Source organism: Varroa destructor, unplaced genomic scaffold (genome assembly GCF_002443255.2).
Source record: "Varroa destructor unplaced genomic scaffold, Vdes_3.0 BEIS01000003.1, whole genome shotgun sequence".
In the NCBI taxonomy this organism is placed as follows: Eukaryota; Metazoa; Arthropoda; class Arachnida; order Mesostigmata; family Varroidae; genus Varroa; species Varroa destructor.
In genome coordinates, this window is record NW_019211456.1 from 49,247,556 (window position 1) to 49,259,939 (window position 12,384).

Below are 12,384 nucleotides of genomic sequence, written 5' to 3' on the forward strand. Positions count from 1 at the left end.
GCGCACGTATTTATAACACAATAGAATCAAAGGGTTTTTTAGATTGCTTTGTAGATGTCTTTTTTCATCATTGTGATAAATGTATTCGTACAATAGAAAACGATTATAAAAATAGTTCCTCTTCCATTAAACTACACTCACACAGCGCTGTATTAAATTTGAGAATTACTTAAATTGAGAAATACCATTACGCACTCAGGCTTACACAGTGCGGATAATCAGTTGATGAAACTAGGAAAAAAACCATAAACGTGTCACTTTCTCTAATCCTAGCGGTATCCTCAACAACTATTGCAATTTGACTCGAAACGCGCAGACATAATCGTCCTTATCGCCACCATCTCCGTACAAATCGGCTACGCTATTTCTTTTGTCCTAACTTTCTTTTGATGGAGAGGACAAAGGTGTTCGTCCGCCTTCTCCACGTGTCCCAGTAAGTAATCCGCCTCCTGCTCCTGAGTTTATCGACCGTCAGTTCATATCCACTTCAGGTCAGCCGTAGCGTCCTCTTTCCAAGCCGATTTTCGATTCCCCCGGGAGAGCTGTCGTTCCTAAAGGCCAACTTACGTCATAGGCAGTTAATAAACAGCGAAGGTGTTTGAAGTTCGATTGAACGTCGACGCAAGTTTTTGTCTCTCGCCTCCCGAAATCGAATTACATTGAATGAGACCGCAGTTGGCTTGGTAAGTTTGTATATCAGTGTGTGTTTGTGTCTGTTTAGGTGTCGTTGAAAGGAGAAGAAGTGTGGAAAGGCTAGAAAGAGCAGGTTAGAAAAGAAAAGTGGAACCGGCAAACTGATATGGGCATGAGTAGTCTAGGTCGGTTTGTATGCATGTATACGTAACGGCACCGCAGAGTTCAATGTCATTCTAGATATAATATCTCATATATTGTAACGCACTACTGTTTTAGCGAGTACAAATCTAAGGGAAAAATAGACCCTCAGATAATACCTGGGCAGCGTTTGCAAAAGTGGAAAAATACGGTGTTTACTTTGTCAACTGCTTTTTCCTTTGGCGCATTAGACTAGAATTGTACAGATCTACACGTATCTATGAAAATTAGGCAAAGCTTCAACCGTAATACCAACAGTTAGAACTCTAAATCGTAGAAACTTGCATAACAATTAAGAGTACATAGCAATTGGAGTTGCGAGATTTAATCAATCAAAACACGTATTAAAATGCTCTGCGATCTACCCTTAAAAAGGCTTGGCTTTATATAGAACGTGAATTAAGGGATAGCATAATGCATCCTTTATACAACTGCTATGCTATAGAAGAATGGCTGTATCTGCATGTTTTAGACATATGAATTTATAGAAGAACAGAAAACGAATTTCCTCTGAAGTGTAAATTATGATAACGATGAATATTTCTGCAGTCAAACTCGATAACGCTTGAAGCCATGTTTACGACGATCCCACACAACGAGGAAGTGTCTCCATCAAGAGTCGCGTGTAACCCCCGAGATTCGTAAGCCAACTGCGCTGGTAGCTACAGCCCTGGGAATCGGAGCGTTTGCCACACCAATTCTTGCCTATAATAATCATGATAACGCAATATTTGCACATCCGTTTCCGGAGACGCTTGTGAAGCGCCGAACGCTTAAGCCTCAGTTGAGGGGGAAGAGATGGTTCCCAGCTAGATGAGCGGAAGACGATTTGCACCGCTTCGGTGCCCAGTTTTCCTATTGAATCTTGCATCAACGAAAAGCGGGAGGAATATTCGTTACGAACCGAACAGCGTTGTGGTGTTGCTGCGCCCTCATAAATGCAACACACCGTGTGATAGAGAATCCTAAAAGTTGCCAAATTTACTCTCGTTGCCGTCGCATACGTTCTACTATTCGTTGCGTCTAAATGGCAATACGTTAGTCGACATATTAATTGAAGCAATAAAACGTAGCGGCTTATTAAGTAGGATATATAGAAGCTATTGGCTATGCAAGGCTATTGGTCTTTGCGAATGATCCTTGCGTTCTTTCTCACGACGTGTATAGGTACAGCATCGAGTCATAATTTGTCGTCACCGTTTTCTTCTGTAACTATCTATTACATATTATAGTTCTATTAGAGTTCACCACGTCGTTATTAGACAAAAAACTTCGGTGGTATAATCACGCCCTATTCTACAGGGTACGCGGTTCCCGCTATATTTGGTGAAGAGCTCTGTTCTTAGCTGTATTGTATGTGCCCATTTTTTTGTTGCAATCTTCAGCATGATCCTTCGCTTTTGCTGGGTACAACGCATGCGAACTATAATGTATGATAGATCTCATATGTTGGACAAACACAAGGCTCTTTTGTGTCACGTCGCATCGCGTTACCGATCCAATTTTGCTGCCTTTAAATTACAATCTAAACCACTAAACGGAGCCAAAAGCCAGCCCGCTAACTACTAGGTAGACTCGCGACTCTCGTGTTTATTTAGCATAGACAAATACGCATATATACATCATATAGAAGAAGAACAGAAGTAAGCGAAACAAGCCAGAATAAAAGCTAACGATTCTACTCGTTAATAAGTGGAGTCCGTCGGCGAAACTGAATCAAGGAGACCCAAGTGGTTCCTCGTTGTAGTTCCCTAAAAGTCGATTTGTCTTGTCGAGCACCTGAGTAGAGTACTCTTGGTCAGTAGATAATGCAGATAAAGCTTTCTTTTACCCTTTCTGTCCACTTCTCGGCTACTTCTTTTTTGCTTTCTTATTTTTCCTTTTGCCTATAGCACGAACTATCCAATAAAAGTCATTTAGTGCTATCCCAGCGAAGCAGTGTCAAGGGAGCAACTGGGGTTTGCGTAGCTGAAGGGGGCCAAGAGCAGTACGTTGGAGATAGATCAGTTAGTTGCAGTAGCAGCAGCGGAGACTCCCATGGGTGGGGTTGTGAGCCCGATCAACCACTATTCCCTATATCTATTGGCTGGATCGTCCAGAAGTCTTCGCTTTAAGATAGCTGACTCGTTAATTCCCATAATGAGTAGTTATTGGGTGCTGGCCAACCTTTTCCACAGCTTCTTTTCCCCCTTGATCCTTTCTTGAACGAACGACTGCACACAGCTCCAGCACTGTGGAGCAATTCGTCCGTTCGTTGGCCGACGTTTTAAGCGCCCTTTTGATAAGGTGATTGTGATGGCAGTGCTCCTGCTACCTATTTTTTAAGCAGATTTTCACTCATACACACCCAGTACACCCTAGAGTGCGATACCCTTAATGAAATAAAAAGATAAAAAACAAAAAAACGTTCTTTCAATCTCTGCAATTGCGGTAACTGTTGGGATGCTTTAACGGCATTCAACCACACGAATGATTTGTTGATCGCAGTTTCTTTGCTTAGAAGGCTTCATGGAAGACCTGTGGCGTCTCGGAGGCCATGAAGCATAGAACGACAATGAGAAGATTTGACATTCTGTATAATGTTTTTAATAATAAAATCACTCAATTTAAGAAGTCGTTTGATTTAAGGACTGCATCCGCTGTAGCTATATACAGGAACCGGAGTTCCATGACAGAGCTTAATAGAGCGTCGTTTCGTAGTTGCATAGACCATATAAGAAGCACCGGGCAAGTGGATAGGTGGGTGACTGGTGGTATGGAGACGCGCGACAGAATTCAAAATAGCGGCGCCGCTGATGACGATGTTGACGTCGGCAATGCAGTAACCTATAAAACTGAGGTGATTCTGCCAACGAAGCTTTGGACCACCAAAAGATGCCGCCGGCCTGCGTTTTGCGATGGGTGATCCCACTTGAATTTCAAAACAGGTCTCAAAGCCCAGCACAATGTCAAGTCATGGTTGGTTCTCTCCTCCCCTTCCTCGTATATGCTGCTTGCTCAATCTTCTAAGGCTTGGCGATCAAAAGTCTTATAGCAGACGACGACAGGGTTCGACGACGCCGACAACGAAGCACGAAGACGGAGCTGTCGCGACTGGGAAAACCGAATGTCAACAACGGGTGGAGCTGACGAGATAACAGCGGCCTGGTTGCAAATGGCGAGAACATGAAAGCCCACGAAGGATAGAGCTATGTCTTTTTCTTTTTTTATCTTAATAATAATATCACACTAACAGAACCACTAATAGAACAAGCGTGACACGTTGACCAAATGTCACCGTAAGGTCGATAGGTGACTCTAGCAATAAGCCCTCTTGTCCTGCCAGATTAGCCTGAAAAGATCGTACATTGATGCAATATTCTGGGTTTCTGGAATAGGGCCCATTCGGGTGGACCGGGAAGATAGATCTATTCCCAAGCGCATGACAATACGGCAGACGATAAGTCAAGCTGTCGGCTGTAGCAGTGACCAGGCGATGATTAAGATCACGCCATTTAGCTTGTACAATTTAAACCACATCCTGCCACATCAAATAATACTCACATCTAATCGGGAGGGCATTCTTATTTAAGTCGCCATTTCTCTTATGACTAACTTATTGTAAAGCTCAAAACTATATAAGGTAGCTACAAATGTTTCAATTAAAGTCGCTCCCTCAGATTTTCGCCACGAACTTAGATGCATATCTGAGCTTTTTGTCTATATAAGCACGTCGGTCTTTACTGATTTATTTTGCGGGTCTAGATTAAAACACCGATAAACAACCGAAAAAACAATGTAAAGATGTGAGAGCTACGCTAATTCTATAGGACCAGCGTCAACATCGGTCGTATGGTACAAAGGTCCGGGAAGGTCTCACTGGCAACAGCTTCATTTCATGTTTGGACGAAGCATTTCTGGCTGTCTATTGACGTTGAAACAACGGCCGTATCCATAGTAGCATTAGGAAGCTGTACATTGTGCGTTGTTGACTATAATAACACTTATTATCTTGTTCGCAAGTCAGCCAGAGCTGCAACAACTGTGCAAATCATAATGGTGGCGACACCAATAGTATTATAACGTTAGCAGCTCCCCGTATAGGGGGTGTATCCCCGTCTAGATTCGTAGTCGCGCAAGACTGCGCACGTTCGAACAGCTCCTTTCTCGCTCCATTCTCTGCCTTTCACCGATGCAAAACGTCTTGAATATTTAATAACACCGACAATCCGGTGCTAGAGATTCCCGTAATAGCAAATGCGAGCATATCAATGATAACGTTTCCCGTTATCTCGCACTTTCCCTCGGTCGCTCTACGGCTGTTTTGACAATGACAGGCAGGTAGAGCACTGACAAGCGCAACCTCTTTCCTATGAACTAATCATACCTGAAAATAAAAACCTGTCAATGTTGCTGATTGAAGATTTCGTCGCCACCTACGACATCCTTCTTGTTTTGTCTCGCTGTCTCCCTTTTTTCTCTGCTCGATGATGAATTTATCGCTGCACACAGTGTCTTCACGCTATTCTGCAGGCTGCACGGAGTCAGGTACGGTGGCGTGTCCTACCAGGGACACGGTCGTGGCCTCCATATACCCGCATTGTGGCCACGACGGCGCTTACAGCAAAACTCAACGATGACAACTACGACACTATGGATAGCTGTGATGATATCGGCTGTGTAGCAGCGGCGATAGGCGAAGACACCAACGGGGGCTGTAAGGAAAAGACGGCTTTTTCAAAGTCTTCGAATCACCTAGGGGCGGTCTGCGTAGCGCCACCGGCACCCAATAGCCGAGAACCACAGTTACAACCGCCCCCCTAAACACGTGCAATGTCACTCGGTAGGTACTGCTAACAAGTGAGGGCTATCGAAGTAGTAAGGATATAATAGTTGCATAGTAGGGGGCACACTACTAGTCACCTAAACTGGGCGGATGCACTGTAGACTAGGTGACTTTATCGCCAAGATGTTGCTGTTGATATTTACGGCATTGGACAGAATACAATAAAGAGTATAGTTTTGCGAGAAAATTTTTACCGAGGACTCGACTTACATGCAGATTAGACAGTGAGACGCTTTATCAGACAGACAGTCCCTCTGTTTCCAAACCTTCGGATCGTGTCAATATGAATGAGATTTAAAAATAGTCTTGAGGTCAATGAAGCTATTACTATACCAATAACTGTAATAAATATGCGTTTTATCCCTCCAATGAAACGGATGATGCTTCGTTTGCCCGTTAGACGCTAACCCATCTTTAAACTAACAAAAAGCCCGACAATTTTTGCGTTTAGACATGAATCTGTAAGCTAAGGTTCGTGACACTGAAGGACTGCAAGACAAGCAACTGTTGGAAGGGTCGTGCAACTCCATGACACCCAAAAAAGTTTGCAGCATTCATCAATAAAATGTCGATATGGTTGCTATTGTGTTTTCAAGCAAATTTAAGACTAAGGCCCATAAGCGATTCAAGCAAAAAAAAATTTCTCATATACATATTAGAAACTCTATAGAAATTTAAAAAAATATATTGGCTTTCGTTAACATTATTACATGTTCGTACTGATTATCAAACTTACAGCAATCATTACCTGTTACCATGTTAGCAAACCTAAAATGTTCCTCATCTAGAACCTTAGTTAGTGGTGCATCAAATAGAGTCGTGGTCCAGGGCACGTAATGTGGCAGAATCCACCAATTTAGAACATCACAATAGACTAATCAGAATACGTATGATATGCTTTGCTGGTTTCCTTCCAAATGATCGACCCTGGCACCTTCGACGCCTAGATATAGCGTAGATCTATACACGTAGACTGATGTGCATGTAGCTTATGTTCAAACATACGAGCTATGAAAAGGTGACGCCGGAAACCTTGTCGCCTCCTACGATTCCTCACTGATAGCTTCATCATGAGATAGGTATCGTCTATTGAACGATGAGGGACGACAATGTGTAAAAGGTGACAGGACTGACAAAGTTCAGGTACCGCTTCGATAATGGTCCGATATGTGACTGTACATTATACTAGCGTCTTACCCTTATTACGAAATACGTAAACGACCGATTCATATTAGCTGCGCCTTGTATATACATAGATATATATATATATATACGCCGCAGTTCGGCTAAGCGGCATCATTACTCGAATAGGCACATTGTGGGTTCGATGGCACAGTCCTTCGTGCGGTACGCAATACGGAATACTTTTCCGCGGTCTCCTATCAGTCGAATGACTGGACGAATGTGCATTATACAATGCACATATGCACAGCCAGACGAGCAGACGTACAAATACTCGTATTCACTGTTCAGCACTGTATGTAGATACGCTGATTGTTACCGTGACTGTTAACGGTCAATGTTGTTGGAACCGTCTTTGATATAGGCTGGCCAAGTCCTGCATCCGGCTCAACTGTCCGCATCACTTACGCCTTGACAATTTCAAATAAACTTTTATAACTATAAATGATATCGTATGCTTTTTGCACTTAGAGTTGCTGTTCCATCGTTCCGCGGAAGAACTCCACCCGCCATACGGTCAAGCAAGTATGATTAAAATGTGTTTTTCGAGCTTTTTTCTTTTTTTCCCTGTAACTGATGTTCAGATATTTACTGATACACGACAGACTTTCTCATCAGACAGTATTGCTTCAAAGACTTATCCGGGTAGGAAGCTTAGTATAAGCAGTTTGTAGCACGTAGTTGAACTATATTCATTATCTTTTATGCTCTTTGGAGAAACAAAACAAATTTGTGTTTCGATTCAAACATAGACCAGCTCTCTCAAGAGTGTTCTGACGTCTAGCAAGCTCCACGAACTTTTCAGAGTTCGTCAGATTTTAGGTCGTTCTTGCTGTTTGACTGTCTAAGTATACGGTTATAGCCTTTGATCTAGCCACTGTGGGGTACACCGAATGCAATTCATTACGAGATACTATGTAAACGGTTTAATTGGGTTTCAAATTGTCGGTGGGCATGCCCACTGCTGTTTGTAATACGAATTATTTAAAAAAAAAATACTGTAACATTGTTATATAAGGGATCCGAGTTGGGTTAGTTAGTCACTAGAAGATCATTCAGCATAAATTGAATATTTAGTAGATAATGGAATTGGATGTTATTACCAACGATTATTTTCTAAGTATGCAATTTATACGTAATGAGAGAAAAGCCAAACGGTATCAATGTGTGCGTCAATATGTTTAAGGCCTATAAATTGCTACTGCTTGGGTAACAGGGTGTCTTTACTTTACTATCGACAAGTATTCAACGCAAGTCTATTATTCTAGCCAACAAAGAGTCATCAGCGGATACATCTGCTGCCTCGACTCTTTTCGAGCATCTACAGGATCCTCTCGAATGCTATCAGTACACCATAGGAACAATGACTGAAAAACAAACTATTGAATATCTACTCTTATTAGAGAGTGTGGATAATTAAGTGTACACATAATGCGGAGATGAAGCCTGCGTACGAAGACTCCGCATAGAAGTAAAAGAGAAGAGCGCAGAAAAATAGGCCCACTTATGGTCGTTGTTGCCAATGCTTACCGGTATACGTGGGTACATTTAATAGTGAAATGTAAGGCATAACTTCACAGGCGATAGATCAAGTACAAGTCAAAAATAATGGCGGCAAAATAAGACTTTGTCAAGGGGTAACGTTGTTGCCCCAGTTCGAAAGATCGTTTACTATGATCAATGAACAGGTCGTTGCCACAACTGGGCAGAAAACGAGATCAGGGGCAATGGTATTTAGGTTTTTTCAAGTTGAAAAGTATATTACTCACTGGATCAAGGTCAGCTGAAATGATTTTTAGCTCCGCCTTCAACCTGTTTGTGGTCGTGTTATCCCTTTCACAGGAATTGTGCCTATCCTTCTTGTTGTAGGGAAGTCACGCGAGCTTGTATTTAACGTTAGGGTGTCGCGTGCTGAAGATACGTAGCGGGATCATTCGGATTTCTCAGACGCCCACTCATGATAGTCGGCACCTCCCCTGTGAGCTTACCTATCCACGTGGTGTGTATAAGCAGAGCACGACGACGGAAAACATAACCCTTGGGAAAATCTGGAGAGGTCAAAACTCGAGTTTACCTCGTATAGTTGCTATAATCTGACACATTATCAACTCTATCAATTGTTGCCCTTGTAGAAAGTTCGATTTAAGAGGAAGCACATTCTGGCAATCATTGATTTGGTCCGTCATCTCTTTACAGATACACATCGTCTGTTAGTTGTTTGTTTCAGTACCTTACAAATTTCGAATAATTCGCAATTTTCTGCATGCCAATCAGTCAGGTTACAGGAAGTAACATTAATTCCGCGGACCAATTCCACAGATCCTTCAGAGATTTTTTCGATATTTCTTTTTGGCCGTGGTCACAAAATTGTACACGATCATTTAACACAGCACCCCTCAGATAACGATCTCGTAGAACTGGCTAATCATTGTCCTTGTTCCTGATGATGGAGAAAGGGCAGTGATGTAATGTTATCACCTCAGGTCACAGCCTGAGTAATCCGTGGACAGTAAACACACACAGTGAAGAAAAACTGCATATGAGCACCCCACTCTAAAAATATGCTTATGCAAAATTCTTACGGCAACGTATACGAGAATTACAGACAGTAGCCGTTGTTTCTAAATGAATAAATGTAGATTGCAGTAGAGTAAGATACTGAGGCAAGCCTTTAAAGCTGGCACTCAGACCTCGCCTTCAGTCAAATCATAGAGAAATCAAGCTTGAAGAATTAATTACTATTTTTTTTTTTTAATAGACACAACAACTCGCATAGATTACGCTTAACCTGTAGTAGTATAGTAATGAAGAGACAATGACGTAAAAACAGATAACAAAGTTTTGATTTATATTAACGCTAGGCCTAGCATAGGCGATTAGCCTGAGCACAAAGTTTTTTTTAGATGTTCCTATATCTACCTATACCGTCCCTATACCCAGACATCAAAAATTTATGTTTAATTATAAAAGTAACAATTTCTCAAAAATCGATTGTTCCAACTGAACACGCTTCAAGTAAATATACGTCAAGGGACATCCCTATACGTCTCTTGTCTATGTTAACAACGACATAGTAAAAGACGATAATTGTTTAACGGCTTTTTTACGTGCTTGTTATTACTCTACATATGTCTAAGAGTAGCATTAAACTATTCTTCGATATAACTTTATTGAATGAAAGACTTTTTGATAACTTATGCCGCTCAACCAATGGTGCTGAGTGACGTACAGGGTATTTCACCAGTTTGGCAATTAAAATCAACCCGTATATCTTTTACAGCAGGCCTTGGCTGGACGCTCGGTGTCCCTAAACATAGCTAAAGTGCCGTATCAGTCTGCATATATTTCATAGTGGTTTTCTCACACACATATATATATATATATATCTATGAGCGTTTGTGAACCGTAGCTTCTGTTCAAAATAGAACACGACGTTGGAGGTATTCGTTTTCCTAGTCGGAGACATTGGGACTAAAACATGTCCATGATGGGATTAGGGCATAACGCTGTACGCGTCGAGGCTGTCGAAAGATTTAAGTAACCGCTTTATAGAATTTGCCAGTGGACGCTCGGGCACATTCGTTACCGTGTGATCGCCGTAAAATTCTGATTAAATTTAATTGGATAAATGTGCATCGATCATGTGTCGTGTGGACCTAAATCACTGACGGTATTCTTTCAAGTTGGGTCGTCAGATTGTTTCTGCTGAAATAGCTCATATCGTCATAGATCAAACATCATCGTAACTATTCATATTGTTTATTAAAAGAAGGTGGGTCACATATGATAATCTCCTTTATGGCTGATAGGAAAATGTTACGTGTTCCAAGGTTTCGATATATCATGCCTAAATATGGTGTATCAGCTTTTCCGGATCTGTTGGGTATTATTGTAAGTATGCCTCTTAAGATCGTAAGTAAATCTTGGCGGGAAAGAAGTGATTAAAGTTGGAATTTCCCAAACTTATAATTGGATAGCTTGGACAAGCGTATGGTTTAAAAGGAAATGCGCTTTCGAAGAATAATAGTAAACCAAATGAGATAAGATAGAATAAACAAGAATGCAATTCACGAGATAGTTATGGGTAGCTGGAAGATTAAGGAGCGAAAGTGTAAGCAAGGAACGTTCCCTTGAAGGGCTCTTCGAAAGATGGCGTTGGTGTCTTCCTGTTTGACGTTCGCTTCGATAGCGCAACGTAATAGAAGCAACAGAACAGCAATAAGTATGAACAGCCGAATTTTCTAGCCGAGTGTTTGCATGCAATATTTCAATGACAGTAATTATGCATACTATATAAGGGCATCCTGTGTTTGGACTATAATTGCCCCTTGGAAGGAATATCGCCTGTGAAAAATACTTGTATTTTTTTCGTCAATGCCTCCCCCAGGGCTCAGCGGCCGCCTGAGAAATCTAATTTTTACCATTTTATGATATAAGTGCAAGATATATTTCGGTGGAGCTATTACTATAGGCCATCCCTAGTTCCAAAAATATCTCAAATCCGGTCTATTATTTGTTACTTTCCTTTTTTTCATTGGCACCTGAATAATTCTTGCTGAATCATTCGTAGAAATGTTGTCCAAGGAATATGTTTGAGCCGGATGTTGACCGAAAAAAGGGGGTGCAGCGGATTGCATAACAACGGTAATGTACGTAGCATGTCCCATAGTTAATTGTGTCTCTCGGACCTAAACCCAGTTTCGAGTTTATCATAGGAAGTCGGATCAGTAAACCAGTATACCCTTATAATCCTAAGCCAGCTAGGCTTGACGCTCTAACTGCAAACTTACTGAAAACTTCGACATTATGCAAAGATCAGATGACGGTCGGTCCGCTATTTACCGCTTCTATCGGCGTGTAATGCATTTACGCTATACCGAGTAGCAACTATACCATACGTAGTAAGCGGGTAAGTAAGTTTAAATTTTAAACGAACGTTTTATTTTCGCTACCCAAATACTCGCATTGCATGAAGGGCACTGAAAACGTCACACACGAAAAGCCCAAAGCAGCGCTAAAAAAAATACGCTGACTGTCTTTGACAACGAAGGCAGTCGCTTGAAGTTACCAGCCAACACGAAACGAATGCAGCTAGGGTTGCTGCTACCGCCGATACTTCGGTGAGTCACATCCCAGATTTGGTCCTGATGGTTTGCCGCTGCTTACTAGCCTTCTTGGGGATGCGGCTGAGCGTTCGTAGCATCGCCAAGAGCGTCATCGATACCTCAATGCGATCGATCACTAGCACGTCAAGCCGAAGAATAAACCGACGTGGCAGTCGACTGCTCGTTCGCCTTCGTGGCCATCCTTTCTCTTCACCTCGAACATCGGTTCATCATTGTTCGAACGGCAAAAATGCGAAAGGACCTGATCTGTAGCTTTATGGTATCCTACGCTGGGTATTAATACGTTCATATCAACTTATTTAATACCGAATTGAGTTATTAATAGTTCTACCTTTTCGATAGGCGGTGATGCGTCTGCTTGAACAATTGTAATACGTCGGCCGGCAGGGCATTAAAAAACGACCTTCTGGTTAAAAT

General features: G+C 41.8%; 1 long non-coding RNA gene across 1 annotated transcript; it reads left to right on the plus strand.

Moving 5' to 3' along the window:
- The first annotated feature begins 483 nt into the window (after positions 1–483).
- LOC147757082 (uncharacterized) lies at positions 484–6,244 on the plus strand. Its single transcript, XR_015324394.1, has 3 exons — positions 484–683; positions 5,326–5,656; positions 6,111–6,244. It is a non-coding gene; the product is annotated as an uncharacterized LOC147757082 (long non-coding RNA).
- The last annotated feature ends 6,140 nt before the right edge of the window (positions 6,245–12,384 follow it).